The sequence below is a fragment of the Danio aesculapii genome, chromosome 21 (assembly GCF_903798145.1).
Source record: "Danio aesculapii chromosome 21, fDanAes4.1, whole genome shotgun sequence".
Taxonomy (NCBI): Eukaryota; Metazoa; Chordata; class Actinopteri; order Cypriniformes; family Danionidae; genus Danio; species Danio aesculapii.
Window position 1 is genome coordinate 27,172,129 of NC_079455.1, and position 17,048 is coordinate 27,189,176.

A 17,048-nucleotide genomic window follows, 5' to 3' on the forward strand; every position below is an offset into this window, starting at 1 on the left:
GTGCAAACCTCTCATCTGTATCTTTAATCTTCACCAGCACATGTAACCTCTTGTTAGAAAGTAATTTCCATCATTCCGAGTTCATAATAGTCCAAAAGGTGATGATAATAGTTGAACTTGGCAGTCTGTTCATGTTTTAGGTTGCTGAAAAAATCAGTCACTCCCACGTTTGTCTGTTTCTGAAAGGATCGGATGTCAGAAGTACTTCAATAATCACACGCACATTATTATCATCAGCTCAAAAGGTTCGTTATTTCAAATAAAGACACGCGACAAGTTCATGCGTGACAGCAAATCCGCTCACGCTTTAGACGACATTATAAACAATTACAGTGCAGAGGGTAAATTCTGCTCTTCTCCTCTTGGCTTTGTGGCTGTTCATCAAGACGACGACAAAGTTTGTTTAAGCTCGGGTCGACCATGGCGGGATATTTTATTATATTATTGTTTATATTATTACAGTGTAACGTCTCGGCGGTGTATTTAAAAATGGCGCTTCTTTTGTTTTCATTCTCCTTTCTTGTGTACGCACTGGTGACGTTTAGCTGTAAACCAATAGCTGCGCGTCAAGTTCTGCCTTTTGCTACCCTTTTGTCGTTCTAGGTACCCTTGCAAAGATGGTATGTGCTAGGTACCCAAAAAGTGGTACAGTAAAGCTCTTTGAACAGTTTATCTTCCTCAGTCTAACACCATATTCACATGAGGCGCCCGCGTCGACGCTTCCCATTTACTTTGAATGGGTGACATCAAGCGTTGCCGGACTGAATTGTGGGTCCATCGGATCGTTCACTGCAGAAGTCTATATACTTTCAAACATCTATGAAAGCATTAGCTAATTAGATCACTTTATGCAAAAAGCCCAGCTCAGACAGTAGCCAATTGCAGACCAATATCATTGGCTGACGCTGCTATGACAATCACTGCAGCTTCAACTTCAGACATGTGTGAATGCACTGCAATCTGCCCCACCACCGCATCATAATGAACTGAAAGATTGGTGGATTTTCAAAATAAAGTGTTCTCTAACATTGTGTTTTACATCATTTTTAGCAAAGCATCTTATCTTAACAAACTAAATTACAAACTAAGTAAACAATAAACTACTGCTGAATATAGGTTGGTGTAAAGTACATAAATTTTATTTTTTAAAAATTGTTAATGCCTGATCCAAAATACAAACACACACACATGCATATATTGCTATTTACACGTTAATATTTATATTTAAATATCTATCGTTTCCATATCTGTTTGCATGAAGACAGTAGACATCTAAATAATAGCAGTCTGTTTCATTAGTATTCACAAGCACACTCATCTTACTAATAGACATGATGATCTCCTGTGATGATCTCTCTTTATGAATGCAAGATAAATACATAGGGCTGTGGTTTAATTTAATAGGTTTTCAGTGCCATAACCCTTGGGTGCTTAGCTAAAGTAGCCACTCTGTTCTTGATCGCTGTGGGCCTTGTTTGAACGTGATAGAGACGCTCTGCATGGCTGACCTGCCACATTAGAGCACTCTGACCCTGCAACTGTGAGACTGGATATGGAATAAATCCATCTGCTTTACAGAGAGAGAGAGAGTATCAGCGCTTTCCATCTGACCGAGACGGATGAAGCAACACTGCCTCTCTGATGCTCCCCGTTTGCTTTGGCTTGCTAAAGAGAGGTTTTTGGGTTCGATTTGAGAAAAAGGATCCACGCATCCTCGCCAGGCATAACATGTCCTGGGACGGTCTAGAGGACCGAGTCAGAGGGAACATCCACCCATTTATTCTTCCCCCACTCGCCTTTATCTCCTCCAGCACAGAGTTCCAGCCCTGGCCCTGCTCACCCACTCATGGACGCTCAGATTAAACCCAAACTAATCCCATGCACTTGCACACACTCAGTAGTAGGAGAGACTGCCCAACAGCTGCCTTCATTTACCCAGCATCCCCTGCAGGTGCCCCGCTGATAAAACTGTGTGTGGTGAAATTAGGTTTACCTTCGAAACATGGTGCTCTCTGAAGACACGCCTCTTCACCCTGCTGATTAAACCTGCAGAGGCGGCACACTGAGAGAAAGACACATGGATACTGTTTCTAGGGAGTGAAAGGACACTAATCTCATATCATTGTGTCGTAATCCTTTCATGCTTCCAAATTCCTTGGATTCCAAGACTGAAATCCTTCCTTCGCACTGTCTTACACCATGTATTGTTGTCATAACAGACACACTCACTGTGATCTTTCTCAGCTGAATATTTCTCTGCCCTTGTGTTCTCCACTAAACCCATTATGACCTTAACCTATATTTTGCATCAGTATGAAATGATTGCAGTGGTTTCAGCATTGCTGAACCTTTCATTTTATTTTTAAACTACTGTAGACTAGGCATGGGACAATAACCAGTTTCAAGGTTTACCGCGGTTTGGAAAATTCAAGGTTTTAAAACCGTTAAAATTTTCTGTTATACCGTTCCTAAGGTATTTGTAAGGTTTTTCAATGTGTTTTTTATGTGTTGTAAAGAAATCTGTGTTTTTGAAACTGATGAAGAGAGCAGAGGTGAATGATTTATTTTAATTATTTAGTCTGACATGTTTAAGGTTCCAAAATATTATAAATGTTTCCAAAAATAAAATGTATTTTGTTCAATGGGGGATTTTTTTTTTACCCAGACATTTAAAAAGAACATATTTTAGAGCAGTACAGTAATCACAGCAGTACAATATCACCATGAAACCGTGATATTTTTATCTAAGGTTATCATACCGTCTAAAATGTTGCAGTAAAAATGTATATCTTCCATACAAAGTATGAAATTGATCGGTCCAGTTCTTGTCATGTGACTCACAATGCGCTCGCGGCATTCTTTCAACTAGGTGTGCGTGCAAGCTGTGCGCCTCCATTGGAAATAATGAACTTGAGCGCAAAAGACACGATATGCGAATGGCCCTTAGTTCATACCCTCAGCCATAGTTAATCCACTGTGCTTGCATATTAGATTCGCTGTACAAGTTTGGTACTGCAAACTAGTGCACAGTTGGCGTAACTTTTAGTTGCAGCAGTTTTGTTCTGTGCAGAAACGCAGGGTTGAGAAGCATTCATGATTAATTAATTGTGACAGATTAAGGAACCGTTAATAGTGAAATCGGTTAATCGTTGCATCCCTAAACAAGATATACACATTCAAAAAGTTAAGTCCTCCTTTTTCAGTCACATAATTTGTATGTCTACATTTATTTCCTATGACCACAAAACACATGACACACAATGAAAACCTGAAAATGTATGTTGTTGAATCAGCACTCGATGTTGTTGTCGGCTAGTTTGTGTCAATTCAGGGTTCCTAATGCAATGCAAATGCAGTGGCTCAGGGGGATATTAGTAGAAACCCAGTTATGAGAAAAAAATGTAAGCATATATAAGCGGATAACCTCATAATCTGAGGTGACTTTTAGGCAGTGTTAGTTTCTATAGTAATTTATGCTGTGAACATAACCTGCTCCAGAGTTTCATGGTTAGTTAAATTCCAAACTACATATGGGTGTGTCTCTTACACATCTCAATATATATATACAGTATATAGCCCTCTGTTTCCATATGCACTTGTGGTCTCCATGTTGTGTTCATAATGTCTTTAAATTCACGGTTAACATACTCTTAGTTGACTGAACTTCCTTCCAGGAGTGGGTTTGGAATCAACATACTCTGAGTAAGCATGTTTAGAGTTAAACAGCCAAGAGTTCAGGATTTAGTAGATGGTAAGTTAGCTTTACTTTTTGTTATACACTCCTGGTGGTTAGGTATTGTACACTTTTAAGCAGGGGTGCCCAAACTTTTTCGTATAAAAGGCCCAAAGCCAAATATCAGAGCCATGGGCCAAAGATAAACAATAAAGAAAACAAACAAAAGGTTACATTACATTTGAAATCACTATGTCTTAACCATGCTAATCATTCTTTCTCTTATCTCAGATGGGATGGCAGGCCAAAACAAAGGATACCATGGGTTAACTTTGGCATGCGGGCCCTAGTTTGGGCATCCCTGCTTTTAAGCATGTTAAATAATTTAAGTTTGGTGTTTATTTCACTTTTATGGAATAACTTTGACAGAATTTTATTCTAATAGCTCTAAACCTTATTTTGTTGTTGTTTATTATAGTTTTCAGACTTTTTAAAACCTTTTATGGTTTAAAACTTATAATGAAACTAAAATGTTAAAGACATGACCATTAAACTGAGTGGGTTTAGCCAGATATCGCATTGGACCAATCAGCTTAAACAGCTCCAGCAATTGACCAGCTTTACAAACAAGCATCATGTGTGGTTTTCACTGTGGCGTCTGGCGCTGAGAGCGAGAGATGGCAGAATATGCTTGGCAGAACACACCTCTCATTTCCTTTGTTAGCTTACGAAACAAACCGCAGGCCTTTTGACTGTGTGTTTGGAGAGTAATTATTCGATTTGACTCAAAGAGCACAAAAAGTCTCTTATTAAGATCTCAAAAAACTGTTTTAATGCTGTGTGCGAGATTGCAACAGGCTCAGATAGTAGAAACATTGTATTTTATATATAGTTTTCCTCAAAGCAGATTGCATTACATCATATTGCATCTGTAATCACAGATATTATGGCTCTCTTAAACCTCAGCGAGTGAGATCTACGCACGCTATTCACATTGGGGTAATTTGGCAGTGTTTTCCCTCTGAGAAGGCAGGTACGAGACAGCCGGGCGTTCACAAGTGTCTGCGGTCTAAGTGAAAAGTCTTTTGCTTTGCTAGCACTATTGCTTGGTGAATTTGTAAACACAGGGAGCAAAGCCAAGACCACAAGAGCCCTCAATCTGATAAGAGTCGTGTAATGATTTTTAAATGGCAATTTACTCTACACAATTTTTGAGGGGCCACTTTTGTCTGGATATACACCCATCTCTCTCTCTCTCTCTCTCTCTCTCTCTCTCTCTCTCTCTCTCTCTCTCTCTCTCTCTCTCTCTCTTTCTCTCTCTCTCCCTCTCCCTCTCTCTCTCTCTCTCTCTCTCTCTCTTTCTCTTTGTGTGTGTTCTGGTTTAGCTATACATTTGAGGGCGGAGTTGTCCTCACTTATATAGTGAAATATGAAAATGACCTTTGTGAGGGCATTTCACAGGTCTTCACTAATTAAAAATGCTAATAAATTGGCTAGAATCTGTTTTTTATTAGTATCTAATGATTAGCACTTGTTTCTGTGAGGGTTGGGATTAGGGGTAGAGTTAGGGCATACACACCATCATTAATCTAATAAAAAACAATGTCCACATGAAGGTAGGAAGACAAATTATTACATGTCTTGTGTCCTTGTAACATTTTAAAATCAAACTTTTTCACAAAGTTTTTCACTTTCAGTATTATAGACCTTTTTTCTTCGTTGCTGCATGGAGGGCGCCATAGTGACCAGCGCCTTCAGGTAGGCTGCTTAAAACTTCTGTTAAGAATTGTCATCAGCCAGAGCAGCGTTTCACAGCTGGGTGTCAATACTGTTTTCAGTGGCTTACAGAGTGTTTTTGTGATGCAAAACTTCAATTCTGAAGGAAAGACATTTGTTAAAGCGGTTATGCTTCTGTCAGATCCGGTTCAAATGTGAGAGAAAAACACTCTCCTAATTCAGTGTCTGCCGCCAGATCAGATGCTGAAATATTGCGCCAGTGTTCCTGACCTGTCAGCTGTTATAATGTACTTTGCGGCACTTCAATGCTAACACTCACACAAACAATTGCTCACTGCATTTTAACGAGCAAACCATATTACTGGCACGAAACTAGCAGGTATGTAAACCATGCAATTTCCAAAAATTACCAATAAAAGTACGTTACTGCTACTCTGCTGACTGATTTGCATGTTGATTCTAAATGGGGAGCAGTTATGTTTCATTTGGTTAGTTTGCATTGTGTAGTATTTACCATGGTATGTGTTTTTCTGTCAGTTCAAAATGCCACTTTATTTTCACTTTGTGACACTTACTAAATCAATGTTTTAGTGGGACAGTACAGGCTACGTGTGTGTGTCAAACATTATGGTGAAATACATTTGTTTGGGTAGGTTATATATTTGAAAGAAAGAGAAAATGTTGACTTTAGCGATGATGAGGCTTCATTTAAACGGCACAAGATGCCGTCTGACAACAAGGGAAAAATGCCTCGCAGTAGTTGTTTTCCATCCCATTACATCGCATTTTTTTAAATAATCAGTCCAGGAGAGGGTGCTGATCGACAGCAGTATTGGTTCAAAGATGTTAAAAGCAAGTCAAATAAATTAAAACTATCGTTTCAAAGCTGTCCGAATGTGACTCTTCATACGCATCAGCTGTTGACCGGAAGTTCTTAGCATCCTCCTTGCGCATACACGCAAAGCATTATGGGTAATTCTGCATTCTAAGAAAAGTGTCTGTAAGCCATTTAATAAGCATTTTTTACTGTATGAAATGTTTTACGCCTATGGAGAGCCCACGTAAACCATCAATACCAACATGAGTGTGTGCATGTGCAAAAGTCAAGATGTAAGTGACCACTAAATGATTATACCACTTTAAATATGTTCAGAGCAAATAGGTTAGTCAGACTAGCAGAGCGAAGAGGATACCTGTTTCTGTGCAGTTCATGGAGAGGAGTAGCGATTTATGAAGAAAGGAAGCTCAATCCTGCTCAATTTATATTGTAGAACCCTTTGGTAAAGCGGAGCGAGGTATGTGAAGTTGGTTATTTAAGCCATATGAGTTTGATTGTATGTATATGTTAATCGTGAGCTCTGCCTTCTCATTAGTTGTTTCAAACTGTCTTCATATACTTCATCGTTTCGTTTTCATATATCGCTCTGTACATTGTATCGTTATTTGTCATATTTTTCTGTATACGAGTTGTATTTATTGATTTTTGTTGTTTCTTTGTATAGTTTAACGGTGCTACGCAATGAAAGTTTAATGGCTCTTGTTTTAAGCAAAATAAAGAAGCACCTGCTAGAAACTCTCTGTCTGGTTCATGGATGCCAAAGGGCAGCTATAGAAGATAATAAAAAGAGATTATCTGACTTTATTAACTTGATTTTTAATATTTTAAAATATATTATAGAATGTTTAAATGACGTCAATCAACAAAATTTAAGCATTAGTTTATTTTGTATGATTGTACATATTAGACATTCATGCATGTCTTCATTTGTTGTCTTTACTGCTGAAGAACCACGTTGCCTAAATAAGCCCCAAACTCTGCTTAGAATTTCACAGTACCAGATGTGGTAATGGAGAGAAATGTTCACTTCCAGCAGACATGGTTGTCATGGAATGAAAAGAAATAATCCACCCACTGATATGTCAATGGGATTTGTTTGTGATATTATTAATGTCACTGATCAGGTAGTCATGTTTTATGTGAAGATCATTGCAGATATCCATTCTCTTGTACTTCACGTCCTCTTCCATCTTCAGACAAAAGCATATGTCATCCTTTCATGCTCAGGAGCCAGAGTGGGTCTTTGGGGCAGCGCCATAGACATTTGGGTCGTGGCCCGATTCCCCCTCCCCCGTGCTGTAGGGCTGACTGCGGAAAATCCCTGCTAAACACACAGCAGCTGGAGTCCTCTGAGAGGATTCGGCTCCGGCTCAAACTCTGTTGCCAGCAAGTTCGTCATGTCACCACGTCAGCTGATACCCCATACTGCAGCACATGGACATGAGTGATGATATCACTGGTTTGGCTGATGTGAAACAGAAGGCTGTGTTGGTGATTGTGTTTGTTCGTCCTTTGTTTGGGTGTGTTTTCGTTTCTTTGATCTGGGTCTGATTTGTTTGTCAATTTCGTTTGCTAAGCAGTCAGAAACAGACTGAACCAACATAACAAAGATCTGCTTATCCAAACATATGAATACATTAAATTACTAAAACGTTTAAAACCTGTCAGCATATGACGTTTAGTAATATACTTGAGCTTCTGATCTTTAACATTATATTATATTATATTATATTATATTATATTATATTATATTATATTATATTATATTATATTATATTATATTATATTATATTATATTATATTATATTATACACTCACCAGCCACTTTATTAGGTACACCTGTCCAACTGCACGTTAACGCAAAGTCCTAATCAGCCAATCACATGGCAGCAACTCAATGCATTTAGGCATGTAGACATGGTCAAGATGATCTGCTGCCGTTCAAACTGAGCATCAGAATGCGGAAGAAAGGGTATTTATATGACTTTGAACGTGGCATGGTTGTTGGTGCCTGATGGGGTGCTCTGAGTATTTCAGAAACTGCTGATCTACTGAGATTTTCAAGCACAACCAGTAAGGCAACAGTAACACAAATAACAACTCGTTACAACTGAGGTATGCAGAAGAGCATCTCTGAATGCACAACACGTCAAACCTTGAGGCGGATGGACTACAGCAGTAGAAGACCACACCGGGTGCCACTCCTGTCAGCTGAGAACAGGAAACTGAGGATACAATTTGCACAGGCTCACCAAAATTGGACATTAGAAGATTGGAAAAGTGTTACCTGGTCTGATGAGTCTCGATTTCTGCAGCAACATTCTGATGGTAGAGTCAAAAATTGGCATAAACTAAATGAGATGCATGGATCCAGCCTTATTAACGTATTAACGGTTCAGGCTGGTGGTGGTGTAATGTGGGGGATATTTTCTTGGCACACTTTGGGCCCATTAGTACCAATTGAGCATCGTGTCAACTCCACAGCCTACCTGAGTATTGTTGCTGCCCATGTCCATCCCTTTATGACCACAGTGTACCCATGTTCTGATGGCTACTTCCAGCAGGATAACGCGCCATGTCATAAAGCTCGAATCATCTCAGACTGGTTACTTGAACATGACATTGAGTTCACTGGCCTTCACAGTCACCAGTACTCAATCCAATATAGCTCCTTTGTGATGTGGTAGAACAGGAGATTCGCATCATGGATGTGCAGCTGAAAAAGGTGTACCTAATAAAGTGGCTAGTGAGTGTATTATGGGAGTTGTAATAAATGACATCTCAGTATGTATAATATTGTGAGATTGGCTATACTCTAGTGTACCAAAGCAAGTCAGGAGACTTTTGGTAGTGAATCTGTTGTGTATGTGTGTCCAAGTTTATTTTGAGTCGTATGGGTTTGTGCTGGTTGGTGTCCCGTGCTGCTGGGCTCTCAGGTCCATCATAGATGAGTGCCAGGGCTCAGTCTTACTCATTGCCATCTGTTCACACATCTCCAATCACACTCAGTTCCCTGCTGAAACTCTGAGACAAGTTAGCTGAAACTCTCATTTAGAGTACACTTGTTTGTGTAGATTATCGCATTTATATGTCTGTTTTCCCTCATGAAGTTTGTTTAAAATCATTTCTGCATAAACTTGATTCTTTTCAATTATTTCTCTGTAATCATCTGTTCTGTTTGTCATAAGCCGCCTTTCCACTGCACCGGACAAACGACAAGCGACAGACCGGAAGTCATTCATTTCTGTATCATCCGATCATCTCTGTATGTGAAAAATTCGGATCCGATTTGAGCTGCAGATTCATTAAAATATTTAAACTCCTGTGACTAGAGTGTATGTGACCGGCCGACTGGATGTGATGTATTGCAGTGTTGTTCAAGTAGGTCCACGCGTGCGAAATGAGAAATTAGAGTTTTTCGTTCTTTTTTGAATCATAAAAGTCTAAATTAAAAAAAAATTCTATTCATAAATGACTAATAAAAAATATTTGTATTCTCATCTCCACATTTCCTTTAAATGTTTTAGCAGTCTGTGATAAGTTTCTAGTATTCATTCATTCATTCATTCATTCATTCATTCAACCTTGGTGAACGCACGGAGAATAAAGGCTCTTGCTTTTACACTTCTTTATTTTGGTCATCACCGTGAGAATCAGCTTCCCATGGTTGACAACAAAACTGAATATTCTGTGTGACTGCCACAAGGCGGCATATTCCAACAGTTGTGTCTGAATGTCGTGTGCAATGCAAAGGCTTTCTCTCTGGTACAGCTTAATTTACCTTTACAATTTCTTGCGTCCTTAAATCGATGTACTGCTTACTGTATTGTCTCTTAGTTTTTATGTCTTTTACTACTTTTCAAATCTTCTTCAGATTGTTCTAAAATTGTCTTTTTTAGAATTTTTTAGAATATAGAATTGACTTCTAATCATATATTCTATATATTAATCATTTTGTGTGAACCCTCATCCTTTTTTTTATTTTAATTTTAGTTATTTTACTGCGATTTGTATCTTCTGTTGTTCCTGGCATTTATTTTTTCTTGCTTCTTGGCATTGACCTTGCTTTATCAGAGGTCACAACAGCAGAGTCAACCGCCAATTACTCTGCATATGTTTTTATGCCCTTCAAGTTACAACCCTCAGCACTGCGAAATACCCACACACTCTCATTTACACTCATACACTACAGCCAATTTAGTTATCCAATTCATCTTTGGACTGTGGGAAATAGGAGCGCCCAGAGGAAACCCACTTGAACACGGGGAAAACATGCAAACTCCATACAGAAACAACTCCTGGTCCAGCCCGGCCTTGAACCAGCAACCTTTTTTTCGCTGTGAGGTAATCATTATATTTGTGTATTTCTTTTCATCTTTATTTCATTTCATTTCCATCTATTCAGAGTTCCCACTGATCATACAATTTTAGAAATATCATGGAATTTCAAAAAGCTCTATTCCAGACATTTTTATAGATTTTTTTGTTGAAGTTATGGATTATCTTGCCACATCACTTTAAATATTGCTTTCCATTTACTATGTGTAATTTATTTACACGGTTTTATTTTGTGTTTCATGTTGTTCCACACATTTTGTTTATTGTTATTATTTGGCTTATTTTCAGCACCGTTTTAATTCTATCCCCCTTGTCAACTGGCAGTCACTAAGGATTACCTGTTAACTATAGCAGACATGTCAGGAAAATGTACAATTCAAGAGCCTTGACCACAAAATTAGACTGGATGCTTTTGTTTCTTTTAATTTCTTTTCATAATATCAGGTTAATCATCCATTACTGCTCTCATAATGACTTCATAATTAAATTAATGAAAAATTATCTTCAAGTTTAAGCAATTTCAATATTATGTGAAGCACAACAGTACCTTAAATTTCCGTCTATTAGGCAATGAAAAATCATTTTATTAATCGGTGAAAGTCAAGGGGAAATCAAGGAATTGGACATTTGGCTAAGAGTGCGGATTCTGTATTTTGAATCTATATTCTTGTCACTTGTTTTCTGTCCTCATGCCTTCTGACTTGTCTTTCCTCATTTTCCTTCTTTTCTTCTACCACTTTGTCACATTTCATCTCGTCTACCCTCATCTCATCTCGCCTTCTCTATTCTTATGTCTTCTCTTGTCTCTTATATATCTTCTAGTTTTTGTCACCTCACCTGGCCTCTCTTTTCTTGTGTTTTCTCTCCTGTCACACTCTGACCACATTCAGTATTTTGTTTTGGCGGACAGCTGGATGTGTCTTGCATTTGGAAACAGCATATTTTCACCTTAGATAAGCAACTCTATAACATTAGTGAACAACCTATGATTCTTTCTCTGAATCGCTCCTATTGTGAGCTGATGGACGGTGTTTCAGTTTTTGTGAGGTGATGCGTTCTTGCGTCCAGCCTCTGATGTGATGCTCCTCATACACACTGAAGAACTGAGATGAGGGAAAAATCAATATTATGAGACAACAGAGCGAGAGCTGTTGACCTGACCTGAGGGAGAGATGAGGAATGAGAGACAGAAAGTGACTGAGTGCAAGAACAAACCGCCGCAGTAGAAACGCCATCCAGAGAAGAGAAAGCCACAGCTTTGATGGATGAGTCACACATCGTCCCTGCAGGTGATGTTGTGTTGAAGCTCCATGAATATTTAGACACATTAGCAGATGGAACGCAAGAGCAAAACGCCTAACAGCTTAACACACAGACTAATTTAGCTGTATTGATCTCTCAATCATCTGTTCTTCTGCCTGGACTGATTCAGCCTTATGTAAGCCAGACAAACTGCTGTTGGAATATCAGATGCCATTAATCCGGTCCTGAGTATCAGCAGTGATGTTTATATGTTTGCACAAGCACAGATGCTTTTTCTGCTTTGTTTAAGGGAATTGGGTTTGGAGAATAAGACGCAAGTGTTTCAAATTTTGTTTGTTGCTGAAAGCATGATCGAATTAGCCATAATCTTTAATAAAAAAAGCACTTGAGGGCTGGGAAAAATTCTATAATTTTGTCAATGACAGGGAATTCAATTCTGCAGAAATGTGCTGAGTTGTTTGTGGAGTTTTGCTGCTGAAGATTTTGTGTGAGGCTCCGTGTACATATTAGACAATCTTACATTGTATATTTTAAATTATATATTACACCAGAAATTATTTAAATAATGTCTCAGTTCTTTTTGTATGCTGAAAAAGGATCTCCTGAAAATGCTGTTGAGCAATTATGGTTATGAACAAAACATTTCTGGGTGTCACGGTGGCGTAGTGGGTAGTTTGATAGCCTAACATGCAAAGAAGGTGCCTTGTTCGAGCCCTGGCTGGGTCAGTTGGCATTTCTGTGTGGAGTTTGTATGTTCTCCCCGTGTTAGTGTGGGTTTCCTCCAGGTGCTCCAGTTTCCACCACTGTCCAAAGACATGCGGTACAGGTGAATTGAATAAGCTAAATTGGCCGTAGTGCGTTTGTATGAATGCAAGAGTGTATGACTGTTTCCCAGTGTTAGATTGTTGCTGGAAAGGCATCCGCTGCGTAAAACATACCCTGGATAAGTTGGTGGTTTGTTCCGCTGTGGCGACCCTTGATTAATAAAGGGACTAAGTCGAAAAGAAAATTCATTAATTAATTTATTAATGAACAAAACATTTCCGACGCATCATAGCCAATTATCACACTGATCTTTCAAAAGGTGGAGTTTTGAATAATATCATAGTGCTTCAGTCAGAATAGGAATAAATGTGCTTCAATAATATAAACAAATATATAGTTGTAGTCTTCTTTTCTATTGCACAAAGGGATGTCACATTTCAACTGACTCGTGATTCGATGCGATACACAATACTAATCTCGCGATTTTTCTTTTTTTTCTTTTAATAAAATTATTTGAAACAAATTTAAGGTGAAGAGCCCTTTAATTTTTTTGATTAAATGCTGCACATTTTTCTGCCATAGCTAAATTGTTTTTTGAAAACAAATAAAAAAATTGCAGTTTATTTATTAACTAATTTAGAGAGGATCACGTGCTTATGATTGATCACGGGTCGTCCCACATCAGTTTCACATACTGGGCCAATCAGATGAATACTGACTCGCTGTAAATAACCAAAGATTTTCTTCGTCTTGAAGAATCCCCACTTCCACCCCTACTTCTCCCCCTTCTCCTGATAGGGCGACACAGCAGCCCATTGGTTAGCACTGTTGCCTCACAGCAAAAACGCCATTGGTTCGAGCCCTTACCAGGTCAGTCAGCCTTTCTGTGATGGGTTTGCATGTTCTCCCAATGCTTGTGTGTGTTTTCCCCAGTTTCCTCCCACCATGCAAAAACAATATACAATAATATAAGTAAATTTACTAATCCAAAATGACATCATAAGATAAACTCTTACATTTTACATTTTTTAATATCAGCATATCTCATGTTTTCTGGCATAAACTAAGGTCTTTGCACATTTACAATGTCCCCTGCTGATGAAAAAACTCACTGGGGACTGAGATGGCTGGTGTGGAGAGGAAAGCCTTTCCTAAACCAGAGAGCAGCGTGTACAGAGGTGGTCAATAGAACCTCCGCTCCAGGCAACTGGCCACTGGCATAAAATACTGATTATAAAATGACTAATTATATAGTAGGATAGAGACAGGAGTTGAACACGATTATGAAGGTGAATAATTAATATGACTTATATAATTAATTTGTATAAGTGTCAGTGTGATTCAGGAGTCATCTTAAACCTTTTTTAAATATTCAACAATAAGCAAATTATTAAAATAAGCATAAACTTATTTGAAAAGGAAAGGGTAAAAATAATCTAATACCTGCTTCTGTGACAGAACAAATTTCTCTTTCAGTCTGAAAAACATCCTCACGCTTTCATTATGAAAACACTGATGCACCGTGTGATCTCTGTAGCACTCGTCGGAGCAAGCGGAGCTGCAAATCCTTCAGTCCGCTTGGTTTGGCTTATTAGTAGTTTTTTTGCATATGGACGTCTGTGACAGTAGTTTTCCACTGTGCTGATGGTTTATGTGCATCATGTTCGTTCTTCTGCTGGTGTAAGTAATTGTCTTTTTGCAGTATTTGCACACAGTTTGTGTTTGTCTTGCGCACTTCACCTCTGTCATTTCACTCTGCCTCCCCACGTCTTGCTTGCCGCTTATGTGCAGCTAAGGCAAGTTTGCGTCTGTAAACACAGCGCCCCCTCTGTTCAAAACATGTATCATGATTCATTTAACATTTCAACCGGTGTGAATCATCACATATTTGCATTGACTCTCAACCAACTGACAGTGAATCGTTACATTCTTAATTACACATAATAAACACAGCAGTGATACTAAAATAGTGTGGCTTTTTGACTTGATTGCTTATTTATTGGTATTTTATATGCTGTACATTTTCTTCTAACATCACCCACCACCTAATTTGAGAACCTAGAAACTGCGCACACATCTGCACTCAGTGTTTTGCTCTGACTGAAGAACAGAGAGCGTCACCATGGCAGCAGGCAAAGCAAGTGAAAACACGCCTATGAGCATGTAATGAGGCGACACGCCACCATCTTCACTTTGGATATGCACATGTGCTTTCCTGTTTGTTTGTGTGGGTCTGTGTACGTGTGTGTGTGAGGCTTCTGCATTACACATTCGAGACCCTCTAGCGCACCATCTGGAAGCCTCTAGAAGGGCCACCAATAAGCCTACTCGCATGTAACTCATGGCTGGCATTAAATCAGTGTAAATACTGCATGCATTTAACCCTGTTACCCAGCACTAATGCAGCTGGGTAGAGGAGGGGTCCTCAGATCTGTGAAAAGCACTTCACGTCTGTGATTTCATTGGGGCGTTTCATGCCACATGTCCCTTAATGTTGTCATTAGTGGGATAGTGTGATCCGTGTGTGCACACAAGCTGTGCCTCCAAAGCCCATCGTAAAACACAGCAGAAAACACAGGACACTCTGTTCGGCTGCAAATGTTTATTACCTGAATCACAGTTTTTCTTTATTCCTTTTTGACAACCTCTAAGTGTAAAATGTTTGACTTAACAGAATGTAGGCGACAAACGTGAAAAATACTCAATTGCGGTTTTGTGTGTGCGTATTCTTTATGAAATCACTAGGGGTGGGAACCTCACAAAACAGTTCAGTTCTAATTTTGTGAATCACAAACATTTTTTTATGAATATCTCTTTTTTATTTTTGATGGAAAAGCGTTAAAAATGTGTGATTTATGAAGCAAGTGATTTATGACCTTTTTCCATCCTTTGAATCAAAGGATCAATTTTGGGGAGGGTGGGTGGTTCCTATTTCAGAGATCAGTGTAACCACCCACTGTTATGATTGGCTAACATCATTGTCTATGCATGAAACGTTTGATGCATACGATCACACAGCTGTGATCACTGTAGGCTGGTCTCTCGTGCTGGAGATGGTCATTTGCAAAAAAAAAAAAAAAAAAAACTACTGTAGTGGCATCACTACAAGTGACATCACATTGCCCCATACTGTTTGATCAGAATGAACTCTGAAAACTGGACTGACACCGCTTTGCAATCTACATTGAAATAAAGATTTTTTTCCCAAGAGGTTGATTTAATAATTGCTTAATTTATAATGAGGTCATTTTAAGGTTTTCTTTTAATGCTACAAAAGACCCATTATAGCAGGGGTGGGCATTTAGTTTTTCCAAGGGGCCCGTTAGACTCTGGGGAAAAACATTCTGTGAAACTATTCAATAAACATAAAAAAAATAAAAAATTAAAATTTACACAAGTATTTTAAAGGCCAGCATCACAATATCAACTAAATATAAATGCCACAGTGTTGTTTGTTTGATTGCTTCACCTTAGTTTATTTTAATTATTCCTTCCTTCCTTCGAATAAGTGCATAAGTGGATATGTAATTACCTTTATTACTGTGTAATTTTATACAAAGTGTGAAGCTGCCTGGTTGGTTCTTGTCACATGACTCGTGGTTCCTTGCAGCACTCCGAAATGTTTAAATTTTTTTTTATTTTTTTTTTATTTGGACACCTGAAAAACATGAATGTGATATAACGCATGTACATCCCTTCCTATTTGTAGGTGGAACCCGCGCGTTTCCATTTGAAATAACGAAACCGAGCAAAAGACGCTAGATCTGAAAGTCTCCTTTTGTTGACTCACAATATCAGACCTGCGCATTGCAAGGCCCTGTTTGTGGTTGAATTTAAATTAAATAAATACCTCACGCGGACCAATCAAAGAAGTTCATAGGGCCGCATGTGGCCCGCGGGCTGTAAAATGCCCAGGTCTGTCTTACAGTATATGCTGAAAAATGAAGGCAAATTAGCTTTCTCATGTCTTCAGTCCTTTAATTGTGCATTTTATTATTTACTTTTTTTTTTGTTGTTGTTGTTGCTTGATGTGTATCTATGCCTTAAATATTGCTTCAAAACACAGAAGCAAATCTGAAGTTATAAAAGGGAAGAACAAGACACATTATGAAGTAAAGAAAAAGTGCCTCCAGTATTTGAGAGGGCTTTTAAGTAACTGAAAGTTTGCAGTCAGTCGCTGTAATGGACTTTTCTCTCTTTTTTTCCCCTGAGTTCCTGAGAAAAAGAGAAATTACTGAATTATTATTGAAGACCTCATAGACAGTAACCATTCTAATATGCAGCATGTACACTTATGCACACAGCGGTTTTAATAGTTGAGATGTTACAACCTGTCCTCAAGACAACTTATGGTTTATATGAGCACACTGAACACATTTAATCTACTCAGAGCTGTATGCGTTGTGTTTGATTTATGCCTTTTTTCATAAAGAC

The 17,048-nt window shown here is 38.6% G+C and overlaps 1 protein-coding gene across 4 annotated transcripts in view; it reads left to right on the top strand.

The window, feature by feature from the left end:
- vav2 (vav 2 guanine nucleotide exchange factor) overlaps window positions 1–17,048 on the top strand; it is a 241,779-nt gene that overhangs the window by 146,690 nt on the left and 78,041 nt on the right. The window lies entirely within an intron of this gene.